The sequence below is a fragment of the Leptodactylus fuscus genome, chromosome 8, assembly GCF_031893055.1.
Source record: "Leptodactylus fuscus isolate aLepFus1 chromosome 8, aLepFus1.hap2, whole genome shotgun sequence".
NCBI classification, from domain to species: domain Eukaryota; kingdom Metazoa; phylum Chordata; class Amphibia; order Anura; family Leptodactylidae; genus Leptodactylus; species Leptodactylus fuscus.
In genome coordinates, this window is record NC_134272.1 from 70,650,850 (window position 1) to 70,668,589 (window position 17,740).

A 17,740-nucleotide genomic window follows, 5' to 3' on the forward strand; every position below is an offset into this window, starting at 1 on the left:
TACCAGAATGATAAATAATAATAATAATAATTAATAATAATAATAATAATAATTTATAATAATAATATATTAATTATGATTATTATTATTATCATTATTATTATATTATAGTACTTTCTTGCTCAGTGAGAGGATGAACTCACACTAATATATGACCTTATGGTGAACAAATACTACTATAATCTGCAAGTATTACTCACCATATGCCAAGCACTCGGCCTAACAAAGTCACTTAATATGTGACTATTAGGGACAACATATTCAATATACAAAAATTATTACTTTTTAGAATGTTAAGTGTTTGACATTTTTATATTTATTATGTTTTTTGTTTTTTTCCATTTTATAAAAGTCTTTCCAACCTTCAGAACATGTGATGTAATATAAGAAAAGCAGGGTTCGGGAATGGACTGTAGATTCATTGGGGAGATTTATTTTGAGTCCACGTTGATATAATATGTATAATAGGGGTAAGATACATTTTGGTCCACCTTTAAGTCTAAGGGTAAGTTCAGACGGGGTTTTTTTTGGACCGGAACCTGAGGCAGCCAAAAACGGGTAGCCGCGACTGAATGCCGACGCAGTGCACAGACATCCAGTCGCGCACTCCACTCCGGATTAGGCCCAATGAAAGGGCCTAGTGGGGAGGAGGGAGCGTCTTCAGGCCGGTTCCTGGAAAAAAACACCTGAGCGGCTCCCATTGATTTCAATGGGAGCCGTCTTTTTGGTCAGGATTTTGAGGCGAATACAGCCTCAAAATCCTGACCAAAATACTGGGTGTAAACTTACCCTTACACTACTGTTCAGAGAAGTTATTCTACTTTCGACACCACCCACCCATTCAGGAAAGAGACTGTGAAAATGTTTGAGACTTTTTTAAAAAGCCACATTTGATAACCCTGTCACCAGTCCAACCACACACACTTTTCCACCGAATTTTCAAAAGTGGAGCTAAAAGTAAAAAAAAGTTGCACAAAAAGGCATTAAAAAAGACACAAAAATCTATTTTTCAACTTTTTGATACCAGAATTCTGGTGTACAGGATATTGATGATCTATCTTCACAACACATGGCACCCCCGCCGATCAGCTGAGAGCAGAAGTTGTGTAACTTGAATGAGAGCGGATTTGCAGGACCACTGAACATTTGCTTCCAGGGTTGTTTTCTTGATACTGCCATATGAGAGTTCATTCTTGTATCCGTCTTCATATATTTTACTTAATTTTCTCTATAAACTATCTTTATGGAAAATCAAAAATTTGCCTGGGGTCTCCATGTTCTGGAACAATATCATTTATATTTGAAGTGGGAATGCAACGATTTTTTATTTTTTTATACACTTTTTAATTTCTTTTGTTGGCTAGTTTACTGACCCACAAAAGGACGTGCACATGGGATCGCTTGATCTGCTTGTACAATATACTGAAATACTTCTGTATTGCAATATATGGTACACTTCCTTAGTTGTGTATTAGGTCCTAGCAGCTAAGGCTAAGTCCACAACTGTGTCGGAGTCTGTCACAGAAACTACCTGAAATCGGCAGAGAAAAATCCTACACGGACGGTGGACACCAGACAGACACCCTGGTAGACAGTCTATGGGGCCGCCGATGTCCATGGGTAACCACTCTTTCACTTCTCTGTCATTCGGGATCCCATCAATGCAGAATGATGGAAAGCCGGGCAAAGATGTGAACCAAACTTAAGGAGATATTCTGCTGGAACCAGAGTTCTCTCCTATTGTGGCAGAGATTGTGAGTAGCAGATGTATAATAGAGGCAGAAGCCAGCAATGATGAGGCAGGGAGTGTTTCTGTGTCTGCTACATTACAGTATTATTATTATGCTGAGCATTAACTACATGTTCTGCACAATGGAATAGTACAGTGCTCAGCAGTAAATTCCCCTATAACTTCTCTTACTGTACATTGCATTACAGTCTTATGTTGTCATTTATATTTATTATTCAACAACTGCAATATATTCCTGTTGTCAGAGGCTGTGCATATTGTAAGCCGATGGCTGGTCAGGTAATGGAGGGGGTGTACATCAAACAGAGACTACTAAGGTGGGTGAGATGAGAAAACTCCAGAAAGAACATTTCTCAGCAGATAACTATTAACTATATAACTATTGTCTGCTGAGGGTTATTTCAGAGTTCCGGTTACTGGGCTGGATTTTTAGGAATGGCAGGTAGATTGGTAGTGGGACCTGTCATTCCACCCCCCTCCAGTCCACACTTTGGGGATGTTTCGGCAGCAACTCAACTGCAGAGAGTCTCCTCGTCGAGGGACCTTAAAAAGTTGCTCCAGCAGCAGACTGGGGGCAGAGCTTGGCTGGAGAGCCAACAAAGAGGTCATATTTTTGGAGCTGTGTCCTGAATGACTCAACTGGCTTTTTGATTTCTGTTATTCTAGGTGAGGTAACCTATTCTATGTTTAGTTAGAGCCTAGCCGGGCAGGGATTTATTTTTGTATTGTTTCCTTTTGTTGCTTCACTACCTTTTTGAGTAAAACTAAAACTAAAGAAACTGGACTTGTGTGTCTATGCCACGCCACCTAGCAACCCCAGACCCTGACAGCATATAGATGTATTACATGTACTACTTGAGTATCAGATATTGTACATTATTCTATAACTTTACATGAAGACATAATCTACATCCCCCTGCCATACAGACCTATACAACAGATACAACACTAGTTATAAACACTGAAATGATGAGGGACAAAAACGAATTCATTGTGTGATCCTTAGACTAAAATTAGTTGGGTCCTTAAGGGATTAGGAGACAATTTCAGTTCTCTCCTGTGAGCAGATTCGGACAGGTAAACATCTTTTGAAGAGATCCTTTTAGCTGATGATGGATTAGAGGCTTCTCTTATCATAAATCTCCATAATAAGGCGCTTTATATGCTGTAAGTGGTGGAGTTTGCCTCCGCCATACTGCAGCGTCGCTCCTCCAAACATTATTAAAGTGTAAGTAACTTTTATTTATTTCTCAATAGATCAATAGTACAAATGAAGGGAACAAACTTTGCAATATACTTCACTAAAGAGAAGTGCCTGTGTCTTCAACTATTACTCTTGCCTCTACTTCTTTTCTGAATTATTTTTGTCCATACACTCTACACAATCAGATCCCAATGAAATCTATAGAGAGGGGAGGGGAGGAGGAGCAATGTGGTTGTGTACAGCATTAAATGAGTCATTTCTGTCTGGGGCTGGATAGTAATTCTTTATAAGCCAGCCATGTGGTGACAAAGAACAGTCTGTCATTGCAAATGTCTCTCTGCTTTGAAGAAACAGACAACTCCATACACCCCCTCAGGTTCTGGACCAAAATACGGGTAGCTACGACTGGATGCCGGTGCGGTTACCCTCCAGATTAGGCCCAAATGAATGGACCTAGTCAGGAGGGATTGTCTTCGGATTCGCGAGGAGAATCTGCCTGAAAGAATGAGCATGTCACTTCTTTTTTACGGGAATCGGAACAAACGGCTCCTGGAAAAAAGAACTGACCGGCTCCCATTTATTTCAATGGGAGCCATCTTTCTGGTCAGGATTTTGAGGTGGATACGGTCTCAAAATCCTGACCAAAATACCCCATCTGAACTTACCCTAACACTCAGGTTGCAGGCCCATTGAATAAAGTGGGGTCAGTCCACTTTGAGATTTGGCATAGGCTACTTCAGAGCTCTGGGGACCGGGATATATATCATTAGTAAAGCTGTATTGGTAAGATTTATTACCCCCTGCTTAACCCCTTTAACAGATTTGGTATATTGACATGGCATCGGCTACTATGACTACTTTGAAGGAAACCTTCATGTTGTTGATATTTGTAACAAGACTCTTAAAGGGATTCTACCATTAAAAAACTTTTTTTTTCTAGGTAACACGTCGGAATAGCCTTTAGAAAGGCTATTCGTCTCCTACCTTTGGAAGTGATCTCTGCCGCGCCGTTCGTTCGAAATACCGGTTTGTACCGGTATGCTAATTAGTTCTCTCGCAGCAATGGGGACGTCCCCCAGCGCAGGAAAGAGCGTACTCCGCAGGCGTCCGACGTCAAGCCAAAGAAGGAAGGGGAGGATGCAGAAGAAGACAGAGGCGGCACTGCAGTCGGTTTTCGAGCAGCAATGGGGACGCCCCCATCGCATTTCCTGCACTGGGGCCCACCCCCATCGCTGCGAGAGAACTAATTAGCATACTGGTACAAACCGGTATTTCGAACAAATGGCGCGGCGGAGATCACTTCCAAAGGTAGGAGACGACTAGCCTTTCTAAAGCCTATTCCGACGTGTTACCTAGAAAAAAAAGTTTTTTAATGGTAGAATCCCTTTAACCCTTCCTTTGCCTGGCCAAGACTGTTACTATAGACTACTGCACTGTCCACTGCTAAGGAGCAGCCGACAACATTTTTACTTGCACGAGGCAAATGTGATAGTTGCTACGCTTCTAAGAAATCCTACTGAGTGACTGAGCGTTACTACCGAAATATAAAACACCTCATCCCAATTCTACGGTGAACGTTAGTCGTGACCTTAATAATTCTTGTTTCATGCAGAAGTTATATTTAGCACCTCTGTCTCATAAATGCCTCGAAAATATATTTTCTGTATGGCTAAGAGGTAAGGAGAAAATGACATTTTCTTGCTCCTTTTCCATTCCTCACAGTGAGAAGCGATGCTCAAACTCTTACATTTCATTGCAAAAAAAAAAAAGAAGAATGGTGATCGAAAAACCTCCCGCGGAATGTAGCCATTGTGCATTTTCTATGAGCTTCACCATTCTGCCATAATCAATGCTGGGAGGAAAACACTGAGGTGTTAATGGATGGGAATCAGAGCCTTGTATATAAAGCTGTATCCCCTCTGACGACAACGCTGACCCTTCTGACATACATATGCAAATATTACCAGACCCGTCAGAAAAAAAGATAACTGGGACTCATCAATAGTTTCCTACATTCTCTTAATGCTGCCTACCTGGAAACTTCTTAAAGACACAGCAAGGAGCATCTGACATGTAAGGAGTCATGTAAGGAGTTTGTTTGGTTCGGACAGTCCTGGAATAAATAAGGACCTTGCAAATGCAGAAATGTACTATCTATTTTCTACCGTTTTCGATCCCAGGGACAGTCTTGAAGAAATTTGAAATCTCAAAATCTCTGGTGGGCCAGGGGAGTGAGAGGGCTAAAGGGATTCTATCATTAAAACCTTTTTTTTTTTCTCTAACTAACACGTCGGAATAGCCTTAATAAAGGCTATTCTTCTCCTACCTTTAGATGTCTTCCTCGCCCCGCCGTTCAGTTAAAAATCCGTTTTTCATCGGTATGCAAATTAGTTCTCTCGCTGTACTGGGGGCGTCCCCAATGCTGCGAGACAACTCTCTCCAGCGCCACCTCCATCTTCATCAGCAACGGCCTCTTCATCTTCTTCTTCCGGCATTAAGGGTCACACTTGCGCGCCTGCGCAGTCAGCTCTGCCATCGGGCCGCAGGCAGAGCCGAGTGCACATGCAGGCGGCCATTTTTTTGAGCATACGCAGTACGCTCCTGTAGTTCTATAGAACTATGCATGCTCAAAAAAATGGCCACCGGCATGTGCACTCAGCTCTGCCTGCCGCCCAATGGCAGAGCCGACTGCGCAGGCGCGCAAGTGTGACCCCCTAGTGCCGGAAGAAGAAGATGGAGAGGCCGTTGCTGACGAAGATGGAGGCGGTGCTGGAGAGAGTTCTCTCGCAGCATTGGGGATGCCCCCAGTGCTGTTTGAGCACTGAGGCCCGCCCTCTGTGCTGCGAGAGGACTAATTTGCATACCAATGAAAAACAGATTTTTAACCGAACGGCTGGGCGAGAAAGACATCTAAAGGAAGGAGAAGAATATCCTTTCTTAAGGCTATTCCTATGTGTTTGGAAAAAAAAGTTTTTAATGATAGAATCCCTTTAACTAGAAATTTCCTGACCATAGACATTAGATCTTTGTCAGCTAAGGCTAGGTTCTTTGGTATGTAAGGCTAGGTTCACACTAGCGCTGGGTCTCATTGGGGGTTTCCATCCCCCATTTCACTTGAAAAATTTGGAGAGAAAATTTCTGCAAGCATATATGTATAAATCTTTCACGTGACACCAGAACTATGGTTCTAAGTTTTGGAATGCCCAAGACATAGCTGTTCAAAGTAAGCCGCCATTACAAACTATTACTTGCTGAAAAGCTGCAGCATTTATGTCCAGATGCGGATCCATCGTTACAACTGAAACGTCATCATCTTCACGTTGTCGGGCCAGATTACAATATCCCATTTATCCTCTAGCACCTCCAATATTATTTATATCCCCCACACACTCCTGACTGTAGTAGATGATCACACAAGGATCATGCCCGGGGGAAACACCAGCCATTCTATCGCTGGCATAAAGACAACTTTTCAGCCGAATATTAGATAAGCTTAAAATTACCTCCTATCTCCCTATATTGTGCATTATTTCCATACAATGCTGCAATGTTGATAAAAGACGGTCTTCCATTATTTTCTGATTTTTTTTGCATATGAACATAACAAAAGGGACTCTTGTCTCACTTATCTATTAAGGGTGAGAAATGAAGACTGTGGCGTCCCAGAAGTGCACGATCCCGCTGTGCGCACATTATTAAAATAGAATCCAGTTCACTTATTCAATTCCCTTATGGTCCTGCCATTAGGGAAATCTATATTAACAGAGCCCAGAGGCGCGCCGCGCAAACTGACACAGCAATCCAAGACTAACTTTGCCGGCTGAGTGGGAAGTTTAAGATGTTATGTTCCTTCCTATTGAATGTGCATTTGCAAAAGTGGTAGCCAAGCTAAATTAAATGGATTGCCAATAAGACAAAACTGATAGCCAATTTGTCACTTTAGGGTGATCTCTATCGAACCGTCACAATACGTTAGGCACAAGTGAGTCATTGATAAGCTTTGTGTCCTATGATATTCCGCTGCTGTAGACCTGTGTCCTAGTAGTGCTATACTATATATCACCTTCACTCAGTCTATCCTGTTTTCTTACCGATTCTGCCATTATATGTCAATATCGAGGAAAAAAAAGGGGTCTTGATTAGAGATGAGCGAACACTGTTCAGATCAGCCGATCCGAACAGCACGCACCCATAGAAATGAATGGAAGCACCTGTGACGCTGACTTTGCCGGTGGCCGGCCGGCGTCACAGGTGCTTCCATTCATTTCTATGGGTGCGTGCTGTTCGGATCGGCTGATCCGAACAGTGTTCGCTCATCTCTAGTCTTGATACATTTCTCTTCTGAAAAGCCAAAGAAACTTATTTTGGGACTGGTCAGCACTATGGACAGCTACAGTATAAAGTGCATAAGTATTAATATTGTATTTACGGGGCAGAATTTGGTGTCAGTATCAGATTCTGTAGGGAAATGTCGATAGCGGGTTTTTTGGCGGTTTTTGGAGGTTTGGTGGGGTTTTTTTGCAAAAAACGCTAACATTTTTGTTTGGTCTCCCATTCCTTTCAATTGGATTTTCAAAGCAGAATTCACCTGAGCTTTTTTTTCCCTAGCTGAAAAATCAACTAGAGTTAAAATTTGGGAGAGTTGGGAGATATATATATATATATATATATATATTTTTTTTTTTTTTTTAATGTAGATTGTGATCTCCATATAGGGCTCACAATCTATATTTTCCCCTATCAGTATGTCTTTGGAGTATGGGAGGAAATCCACACAAACATGGGGAGAACATACAAACTCCTTGCAGATGTTATTCTTGGAAGGATTCTAACCCAGGACTCCCGCGCTGCAGGGCTACAGTTCTAAACACCGAGCCACCATGTTGCCCCTTTTGTAAGTATAATTCAATTTTTATTTTCCCTATCAGTATGTCTTTGGAGTGTGGGGGGAAACCCATACAAACACAAGGAGAACATACAAACTCCTTGCAGATGTTGCTCTAGACAGGATTTGAACCCAGGACTCCTCTACCACTGAGCTAACCACTGAGCCACTGTGCTGCCTGGGAGATTTTTTATTTTTCTGTCTCAAAAATCCACCTGTTAAAAACTCAGTGTGAACTAACTGTAAGGCTAAGGCCCCACATAGTGAGTTGCAGCCAAAAAGTGCTGCAGAAAAGACCGCAACGGAAACACGTCTTGGTTTTTTCCCCTAGCGCTTTTTACAGAAAGTCTACAGAGTTTCCCTCAGACTTTCTGCCTTTGTCAAACCTGTACGGAAAGCGCGATAGCATTTCCGTAAGTATGATTGAAATGTTGTGATTTACAAGTAAGCATCAGTTTTTGAAGCTGCGATGTGTGGACGGGATGAGCCAAAATCCAATCCACTTTGCAGGTACCGTAAGACAACGCTGCAAAAACCGCAATGGCCTTTTTGTCTTTTCTATGACACAACACTGATCTGTTCTCTGATTCGGCCATGCAAAACTTTTATCCCGAGCACAAAAGCGTTCAAGAAGAGACAACACTAGAAAAGAGCCGATGTCAGTGACATCTCCACTATGTTACCTTCAAAGTACAATAGAGACTTCAAAGCTGATGTCATGAAACAAGCCTTCCAACAGCTCCATGGTGGATGACAGAGAATGAATCAGACGCATCTGCATATTAAAACCTTGCAGCATATTGTACACATCAGCATATGCATGTGTCAGATTTCCTTTACCAGTGTGACCAAAGCATATATAAGGATATTAACGCAAAGATATTAAGAAAGACAGAACCGCATGAGCAGCTCAACCCTTAGGCTAAGGCCCCACATTGCAGAGATGCAGAATTCTTGGCTGCTGCGGAAACGAAGCCAAATTAAAAGTGACTGCACTTTACAGTAACAACAAGGTGAATGAGATCCTGGATAATCCCATCCACACATTGCGTAAAAAAATGCAGCATGTCAATTTTACCTGGGCAAACGCTCTTGTTTTTCCTATAGATTTAATAAAGGAGGAACAACGCAATGAAAAACGTCATGAAAAATACTCCATGGGTTTCTGCTGTGTTTTTTCCACTACATTTTTTAGTTGTGGTTCGCTACGGCCTTAAAGCGTTAGGTCTTGTATACGACAATGATACATTGACAACCATGAGAGTGAATGAATGTATTCACACGTCCGTTTTTTATTTTTTTTGACAGATAGAATAAAATGGGTGCAAAACGGATGTTGGAAAAACTGACATAAGAAGGTAGAAGTATAGGAACTTCCTTTATATTTCCCATTCCTTTTGTAGCCATTCTTGGCTTTGGCTTAAAAAACCACAACAAAATCTGCAACAAAAAAAACTGCATTTCCTCAACGTGGGGCCTCAGCCTAAGATTGTTCTCTATATAAATGGCAGAGGATATCTGATAACCAAGTACAGCTGACGCTATGTTCACTCTAGCGCCCAGAGTCCATTCTGAGCTTTCTGTCTTCTGCTTGCAGAAGACGGAAAGCTCAGACCGGGTGCGGCCGTGAGCGCTGGCGAGCGTTTTATGCTCTCCGCCGCAAAACCGTTTTTTCAAATCGGACACAGAGTACTGCATGTCCGACTCTGTGTCCAATTTATTCGCGGTGGAGAGCATAAAACGCTCACCGCCACTCATGGCCGGACAGCTTTCAAACCCATTCAAATGAATGGGTTTGAAAAAGTCCTGCATCTTTCCGTCTCCTGCTGAGTTTTGTGCAGGAAACGGAAACCTGCATGAACGGAGACCGGGCGCAGATGTGCATGAGCCCTGAAAAATACAGACATTTTCTAGGCTCCATCAGCAAAGCACCAAGCCTGGTCTGTATACTGTGTGCGTAATGCTGCCCACACGGCGCTGTATAATGGTCTATATCTTCAGTATATTAATACAGGGTGCTAAAAAGTGTCTGTATTTTGTAGTGGGCCAAATGTACAATGATATTCTCAGATCATCACCACTTGCAAGTATTGTTTCTGATAATAGCATCCTATGGGGGAATTGTTATTCACATAGTTTCCGCATACCTCCCAACTTTTGAAGAACCGAAAGAGGGACAAAATGTGTGGCGCGCATTGCGCGCCGCGGCAAATTTAGCCCCGCCCACTTTTGTGTTGACCCCACCCACTCGTTAATTTTTCATGTGCCCGCACACAGTATAATCCTCCTACAGTCACCCGTAAATTATATGTCCCCCCTCTATCTCTCCCCCAGTTTCATATACACCCTTCATCTGCCCCCAGTTTCATGTCCCTCTTCCAGCTCTGCCCCCAGATACATGTCCCTCCATCTCTGCCCCCAGATTCATGTCCTCTCCATCTCTGCCCCCAGATTCATGTCCCACATCTCTGCCCCCAGATTCATGTCCCTCCATCTCTGCCCCCAGATTCATGTCCCTCCATCTCTGCCCCCAGATTCATGTCCTCTCCATCTCCGCCCCCAGATTCATGTCCTCTCCATCTCTGCCCCCAGATTCATGTCCCTCCATCTCTGCCCCCAGATTCGTGTCCCTCCATCTCTGCCCCCAGATTCATGTCCTCTCCATCTCTGCCCCCAGATTCATGTCTCCCATCTCTGCCCCCAGATTCATGTCCTCTCCATCTCTGCCCCCAGATTCATGTCCCTCCATCTCTGCCCCCAGATTCGTGTCCCTCCATCTCTGCCCCCAGATTCATGTCCTCTCCATCTCTGCCCCCAGATTCATGTCCCTCCATCTCTGCCCCCAGATTCGTGTCCCTCCATCTATGCCCCCAGATTCATGTCCTCTCCATCTCTGCCCCCAGATTCATGTCTCCCATCTCTGCCCCCAGATTCATGTCCCCCATCTCTGCCCTCAGATTCATGTCTTCTCCATCTCTGCCCCCAGATTCATGTCCCCTCCATCTCTGCCCCCAGTTTCATGTCCCCACATCTCTGCCCCCAGATTCATGTCCCCTCCATCTCTGCCCCCAGATTCATGTCCTCTCCATCTCTGCCCCCAGATTCATGTCCTCTCCATCTCTGCCCCCAGATTCATGTCCTCTCCATCTCTGCCCCCAGATTCATGTCCTCTCCATCTCTGCCCCCAGATTCATGTCCCCCCATCTCTGCCCCCAGATTCATGTCCCCTCCATCTCTGCCCCCAGTTTCATGTCCACTCCATCTCTGCCCCCAGATTCATGTCCCTCCATCTCTGCCCCCAGATTCATGTCTCCTCCATCTCTGCCCCCAGATTCATGTCCCCTCCATCTCTGCCCCCAGATTCATGTCCCCCCATCTCTGCCCCCAGATTCATGTCCCCTCCATCTCTGCCCCAGTTTCATGTCCACTCCATCTCTGCCCCCAGATTCATGTCCCTCCATATCTGCCCCCAGATTCATGTCCCTCCATCTCTGCCCCCAGATTCATGTCTCCTCCATCTCTGCCCCCAGATTCATGTCCCACATCTCTGCCCCCAGATTCATGTCCCACATCTCTGCCCCCAGATTCATGTCCCACATCTCTGCCCCCAGATTCCTGTCCCTCCATCTCTGCCCCCAGATTCATGTCCCCCATCTCTGCCCCCAGATTCATGTCCTCTCCATCTCTGCCCCCAGTGTCATGCCGTCCTCTCCTTCATCTGCACCCCGATTCACGTTCCACCTCCACATTAAACTTACCTTCTCCTCCGCTCCCTCGCCGCTCTCTGCCCGCCTCTCTCCCTGACACACGCGGCTGAAGCTGCTCGCGTGCTCGCTTCGCCGCTGCGTCTCTCTCGCTGACACATGCGGCTGAAGCGAGGAGCTGACCTGTGTCAGCTCCTCGCTTCACTGCTGCCGCCGGCTCCTGGCTTGTACATCGCGTCTACAAGCCAGGAGCCGGCAGCAGCAGCTAAGCGAGGAGCTGACACAGGTCAGCTCCTCGCTTCAGCCGCATGTGTCAGCGAGAGAGAGAGACGCAGCGGCGAAGCGAGCACGCGAGCAGCTTCAGCCGCGTGTGTCAGGGAGAGAGGCGGGCAGCGGCGAAGCGAGGAGCTGACCTGTGTCAGCTCCTTGCTTCAGCCGCATATGTGTTCAACTCAGATCTGCGTCCTCTGGACGCAGATCTGAGTTGAAATCGGGGCATATCTCCCTCCAACCGGGACCGCGGGACATGTCACCCAAATCGGGACTGTCCCGCGGAAATCGGGACGGTTGGGAGGTATGGTTTCCGGGCATAATCGTATTACGAGCCCTCCTTTATAATACCCCTAATGTTGGAGATGCCAGCCTAGTAGTGGTAATGCCAGGATCTGTTCTGTCTGCGATTATTATATTTATGCTGAAAGGTTAGGGGAAAGGTTTTGAAGTGGACCTTTCTGTAGTGTATCAAAGTGGCAGAAACCTCTCATTTTAGCATCCCGTCCACTTATGCCTGATGAGCTGGTTTAGAAAAGCCATTTTCAGATACATTATTAGGGATTCTCTAAGATAATGGTGAAGGGAGGGCACCGCAGACTCCCATTTATGACCCAGAGAGAAGTGCAACCACAAATAGCATCTGCAAGATCTGCCATTGTCCTTCATTACACAGAAAGACCACCAATTCAAAGGTTACTGTGTAATGCTCAATTTCTCCTGTGGTGGCGCTGCAGAAAAACTGAAAACTTGCTGCCAGGTTTATCCACCAATTACAGGTGACCACTAACGGTAAGTTCACACAGGGATTTTTGGTCCTGAACCTGAGGCGGAGGCTTGTGGACCTGTAAGTGACCAACTGCTTCAACCCAAGTGTGAGAAGGAGCGCTATCGTAGGTCCTTCCTCCCAACCGCGATCAGGCTGTATAATCTGCATCAAACCAAGCGAAGATCACTCCGCACAGAGAACTAAGTGACCCTGAAGTCTTCCTTCTTTCTTCTGTTCCTTAGCTGCTTCTCTTCTCAGTATATGTGTGTCTACTTCTGTAATATATTACTGTGTATTATCCTGTATCTGTATTACTATGCTGCTGTAACATACTGAAATTTCCCCACTGTGGGACTATTAAAGGATTATCTTATCTTATATATGTACAGAAGGGACCTTCACTCCATTCTTCTAGCAAGGTTAGCAAGTAAATTAGTCTTGGAAAAGAGCCCAAAGGAAATGTCCATACTTCAAAAGAGGGTTAGAGGGGACCACTAGGTCTATTTGCAGTCCCTGGATGGTTGGACTTGTTGAATCCACATCAACATAGGGGTCTATTTTACATTTTGCTCTGCTCTTTATAAGTGGCTTCTTGCAGACACGACCAGGGTAGATCTTTAACAGCCGATTGCCTTTTGCAGTTTTTCGGAATTTTGCACAATTAACCTTCCGCTTCCCCTAAATGACTCCATGGCTCTCCGCTATCTGTTTTATTACTGACCCCATCTGCAACTTTCAACTTATTCTGTTTTTCTGCTGACATAACAGGTTTATTAAATACTTATTAGTGCAACAAGCAAAATCACAAACCTAGCAGAACACCCTATTAGACAAGTCAGCCATACCTCTACTCCGTATGTTTTACAGATGAGACCCCGGGTGACAAGAACATTGTACTAGAGAATCTGATCATGAAAGTTGTGTAGAATATGGAGAGTTTTCATCTAATATTATATTGCCAGAAATCTATTTGCTGTATATTATACACATAATATTACATTTTACATATATAGTTATGTATTTATATCCCTCTTCTTGCCTATTGCACCACTTATATCCGCTGTTCATAGGGTTAAAGGAATTGTCTAATTAGAAGATCAAAAGCAATATGTAAGTCAATACTTGCAGGCGATGGGTCCCTGATAGGAATTTTCAGCAGATCTTCCTCTTTGACTACTTTTTAGCTCGGGTACATTAGAGAAGAGCTGTGATCTGTGACTACCATGTAGCTACAATGTCTATGGGGGTCTGAGGAAGTCTAAGACACGCCTCCTGTCTCATCATTGGTTCAGGCTGCAGCTCTCTCCGCCTCCCTGGAGATCCTGAATAATAAAACCTATCCTTAGAATTACTTTTAAGTGGTTGTCTCTCTAAAAATGCTGATTATTAGAATGAGCCATCCATGATGGATTATTAGGAGGCTGACGTGTGCCATTTGATAGAATAAAATAACTCCGAAATTCAGAAGCAACCAGCTCATGGTGGCACTGGGCCTCAAAGATTGCATGGTTGGCAATAGCCTATCGTGGACCAACCAACCATGTAGTCTTTGAAAAAATGTCAATGCAGAGAATTCATCGTTGTGTGCTGGTAAAGCAATTCACACATGTAATAGGGCAATGGCGACAAGGTGAAGAGTTACCTTCACCAGAAGTAATCCATTAATCTCTAGTTTGGGTCGGCTTATAACATAGATTATTACGAATTGAATACCTTTATACCTCTATACACCAGTCTTATTGAAGTTCCCGACTATTGTGAGATGCCTTGAAAATTCAGCAACACCCCATGTGATAAAATTGAAATCCACTGTAGGCCAGCCAGGCTAGCATAGATTTCAGGTATAACTAACGCCAGATTTCTGGTGTAGGTGCGAGTAAATTTGCCGGGTCAAGGAGCACCTACCTCTCCTTGGTCCTCAACCTGCTCCACTCACTTTCCTAAAATTTGGCAATGTGGTTGCAGAACATTTACACCCATCTGTGCTAGAAAACTGGAACAGATCGGTTAACAAATCCCAACCCACTGTATTTAGAGGGTCTGGCATCATAAAAATCCGGTTCTGTAAGTTAGGCTGCTTTCGTCCACCCATGATGTGGGCGCATTTTAGTGTCTATATTGCATCTGCAACACCAGGGCCTCCTGCGAACACCTGAACTCAGGTCACTATCTATGTTCTGTTCCACAGAAGGTCCAGTTATAGTGACAACAATATTGCTAATATGCTTCACGCTGAGTTCACATGGGGTATTTTGGTCAGGATTTTGAGGCCGTATCCACCTCAAAATCCTGACCAAAAAGACGGCTTCCAGTGAAATTAATGGGAGCCAGTCAGTTCTTTTTTCCGGGAGCTGTTTGTTCCGGCTCCTGGAAAGAAGAACGGTCATGCTCATTCTTCAGGTGGAGTCAGCCTGAAGACACTCCCTCCTTCTGACTAGGCCCATTCATTAGGCCTAATCCGGAGCAGAGCGCGCGACTGGATGCCGGTATACTGCAGCGGCATCCAGTCTCAGCTACCCATATTTTGGACCAGAACCTGAGATTCCGCCTCGGAACCCGGCCTTACATTATGCTCACCCATCTTCAATGTGTTGCAAATCCATGCACATGTTGCAAAAACAACTCCATTTAGATGTACAGATCTGATTGTTAGCTGCAGAACTTACTCCCATGTGTGAACATATATTTCTATTACAAGGGACAGTAGACTGTCAGCACTAGAGCCTCAGAGATGATCCATTGTGCAGTGCTCATATATAATTGCCTTATAAAGAGCTTATGGTGGCTTTCTGCAAGGCAAAAGTTGAGCTTCACATTTAATTCTATTCTGATGACATTGGATATGTAATACAGCTGCATGAGTAGGCATAAGCAGGCGACTGCACAAGGTCACTGAAACTCTGTAGGACACAAACATGATAAATACACAGTGATAAATAGTGTATCCTATGACCACTAAACTATACTGTAAGGGAAAAGATACCAGAACTAAAATATCTCAAATGGATTTTACCTTCAACTAAAAATTATTTAATTGAAGGATTCTGACACTACTGACTGATTTTATATGCCCAAACATGATAAAATTAAAGGGGTAGTGGCCAGGTGACAAAACTAAAAATTCCTAAAAAAGCGATGCAAAGTAAAGCTGCACATGTAGTCAGAACTGATTTCTTATGTTACCTCTATGATGGAGTTATGGTTAAATCAGCACATAGGCGAATCCAATAGGTATCAGGATTGGCAGCAAATACCCAAGACTGGCATTCAGATTTCTAGTGTTGCCATCCAGTTTAATGTAACATGGATCAGCACAAGGATTGGTCTAATTAAAGGGATTGTCCCAACATCGCCAAAGCCCCACAGAAGTGAATGGACTGCGCCGCACCTCCCATGAGGCGACCTGAAGCGAGCGCTTCAGGCGGCGCTATGCCAGGGCTTCAGGGAGGGCGGCATTTTTGGTTACCTAAGCCAGTCCAGGACAAGCTGTCCTGGACTGGCTTAGCACCGAGCGGTGGTTTGGGGAGGCCACTGGAGCAGCGCTGCTCCAGCAGCCTCCTCTCATGCTCAGGCAGAGAGCAGGTCATCTCCATGCCTGCTCTCTGCCGGCGAATGGTGCTAAGCCCTGCCCCCTTCACTTCACCACGCCCCCTCCTCACCACCACGCCCCCTCAGCTCCGCCCCCTCCTCCCAGCGGGGGGAGGCTTTCTGTAGTTCGCCTCGGGCGGCGAAAGGGGCAGGTTTGCCCCTGTGAATGGAGCACAAGTCATGCAAGCGTATTGGTGCTCCATTCACAAGGCCATAGGGAGACTGAAAGTCCTCAATCCTCCTGATCACTGGGAGACCTGGTGATCAAGCCCTGGCGATCAGACACTTATCCCCTACCCTGTGGTAGAAGATAAGAGTCCATAAGGTGACAACTCCTTTAATGACTTTTCTGCATGGAATCTACAATAAAGAGCAGCATGCTACGTATTTTTGTGATTTTTTTTTTCCAATGCAACAATAAACCTACATACAAGGCTTGGCCGAGCATGTATCAATATGGAAAAGTGAATAAATGGCTGCCAGATATTTCTAACTTTCATCCCATGAGAACTAAGTATTAGGCATGCTGATATCCTACATGCTCACTCTATGCAAGATGCCACGAAGTGCAGAGTTGTCCGATTTTCGGGAAACGGGTAATTGTGGGGTACCACAGAAATGGTCATTCTTTAAGGGACATAGAAAGCGAACTGAATTACCAAAATCGACAGTGGCCAATGTGATTATGAAGTGGAAGGTGAACGGAGATTGTCGGAATGTGCCCCAAGTCAGCAGACCCCCGAAACTGGGATACAGAGGCCGACGAGTGCTGGCCAGAGAAACCGCACCCAACCAATGGCTCACATACACATGGAGGTTCACCAGGTATCCGGGAGTATTGTGTCGCTCAATACCATCCGTAAGGACTATTGGATAGGAAGAAATGTTTTTCTATTCTACCACCGGTGTCCAAATACTTATTGGTATTATAGTGTATTATACACACTATGGAGAAGACTCCCTCAGAAGATCAGTTTTCTTTTCAATTTTGAGTGGTTGTCTCAGAAGTTGAAGAATTGATTCATAGCTTTAAACTTCTATGTAGATCTTCAGGTTCCTGAGTGGAATATTCAAGATTTCTGTGATGTCCAAAATTCATTACAGTCAGTCTATGTTGTGATAAAAATTGGCCTAGGTTAGGTCAAGGGTCATTCTTCATTTCTATCAATGGTGGTCTCAAAAGTCTCCGCTAACAAGTAAGTTCATGGACATGAATACTTTTCTTCCCACTTCTGTACTGTTCAGCTTCTATTCCATAAACAGCAGTGAATACAATAGGTTGGACAATTCTGATCTTTGCAAAGATCTCATTACCAGGAGACAATGAAGAATAATAAGACGAATATAAAAACAGGATTAAACATGGATACACAAAAGAAAATATTATGGGGTCCCACCACTATTGACTTGGTCAACTATGATGGGGTCACATCAAGCGACAGACAGTTCTCTACAGAAGGAATAGGACCAATGGTTAATAGCCGATAATTCTGTAACACAAAAGATAAAAATTACACATAATCTAATCCCAGCTAATCCTATAAACAAAGGCGAAGAAAATGTTAAGACG

The 17,740-nt window shown here is 44.3% G+C and overlaps 1 protein-coding gene across 3 annotated transcripts in view; it reads right to left on the minus strand.

The window, feature by feature from the left end:
- Nucleotides 1-17,740, minus strand: part of RAPGEF4 (Rap guanine nucleotide exchange factor 4) — a 207,868-nt gene that overhangs the window by 143,771 nt on the left and 46,357 nt on the right. The gene's annotated exons all lie outside the window — the stretch shown is intronic.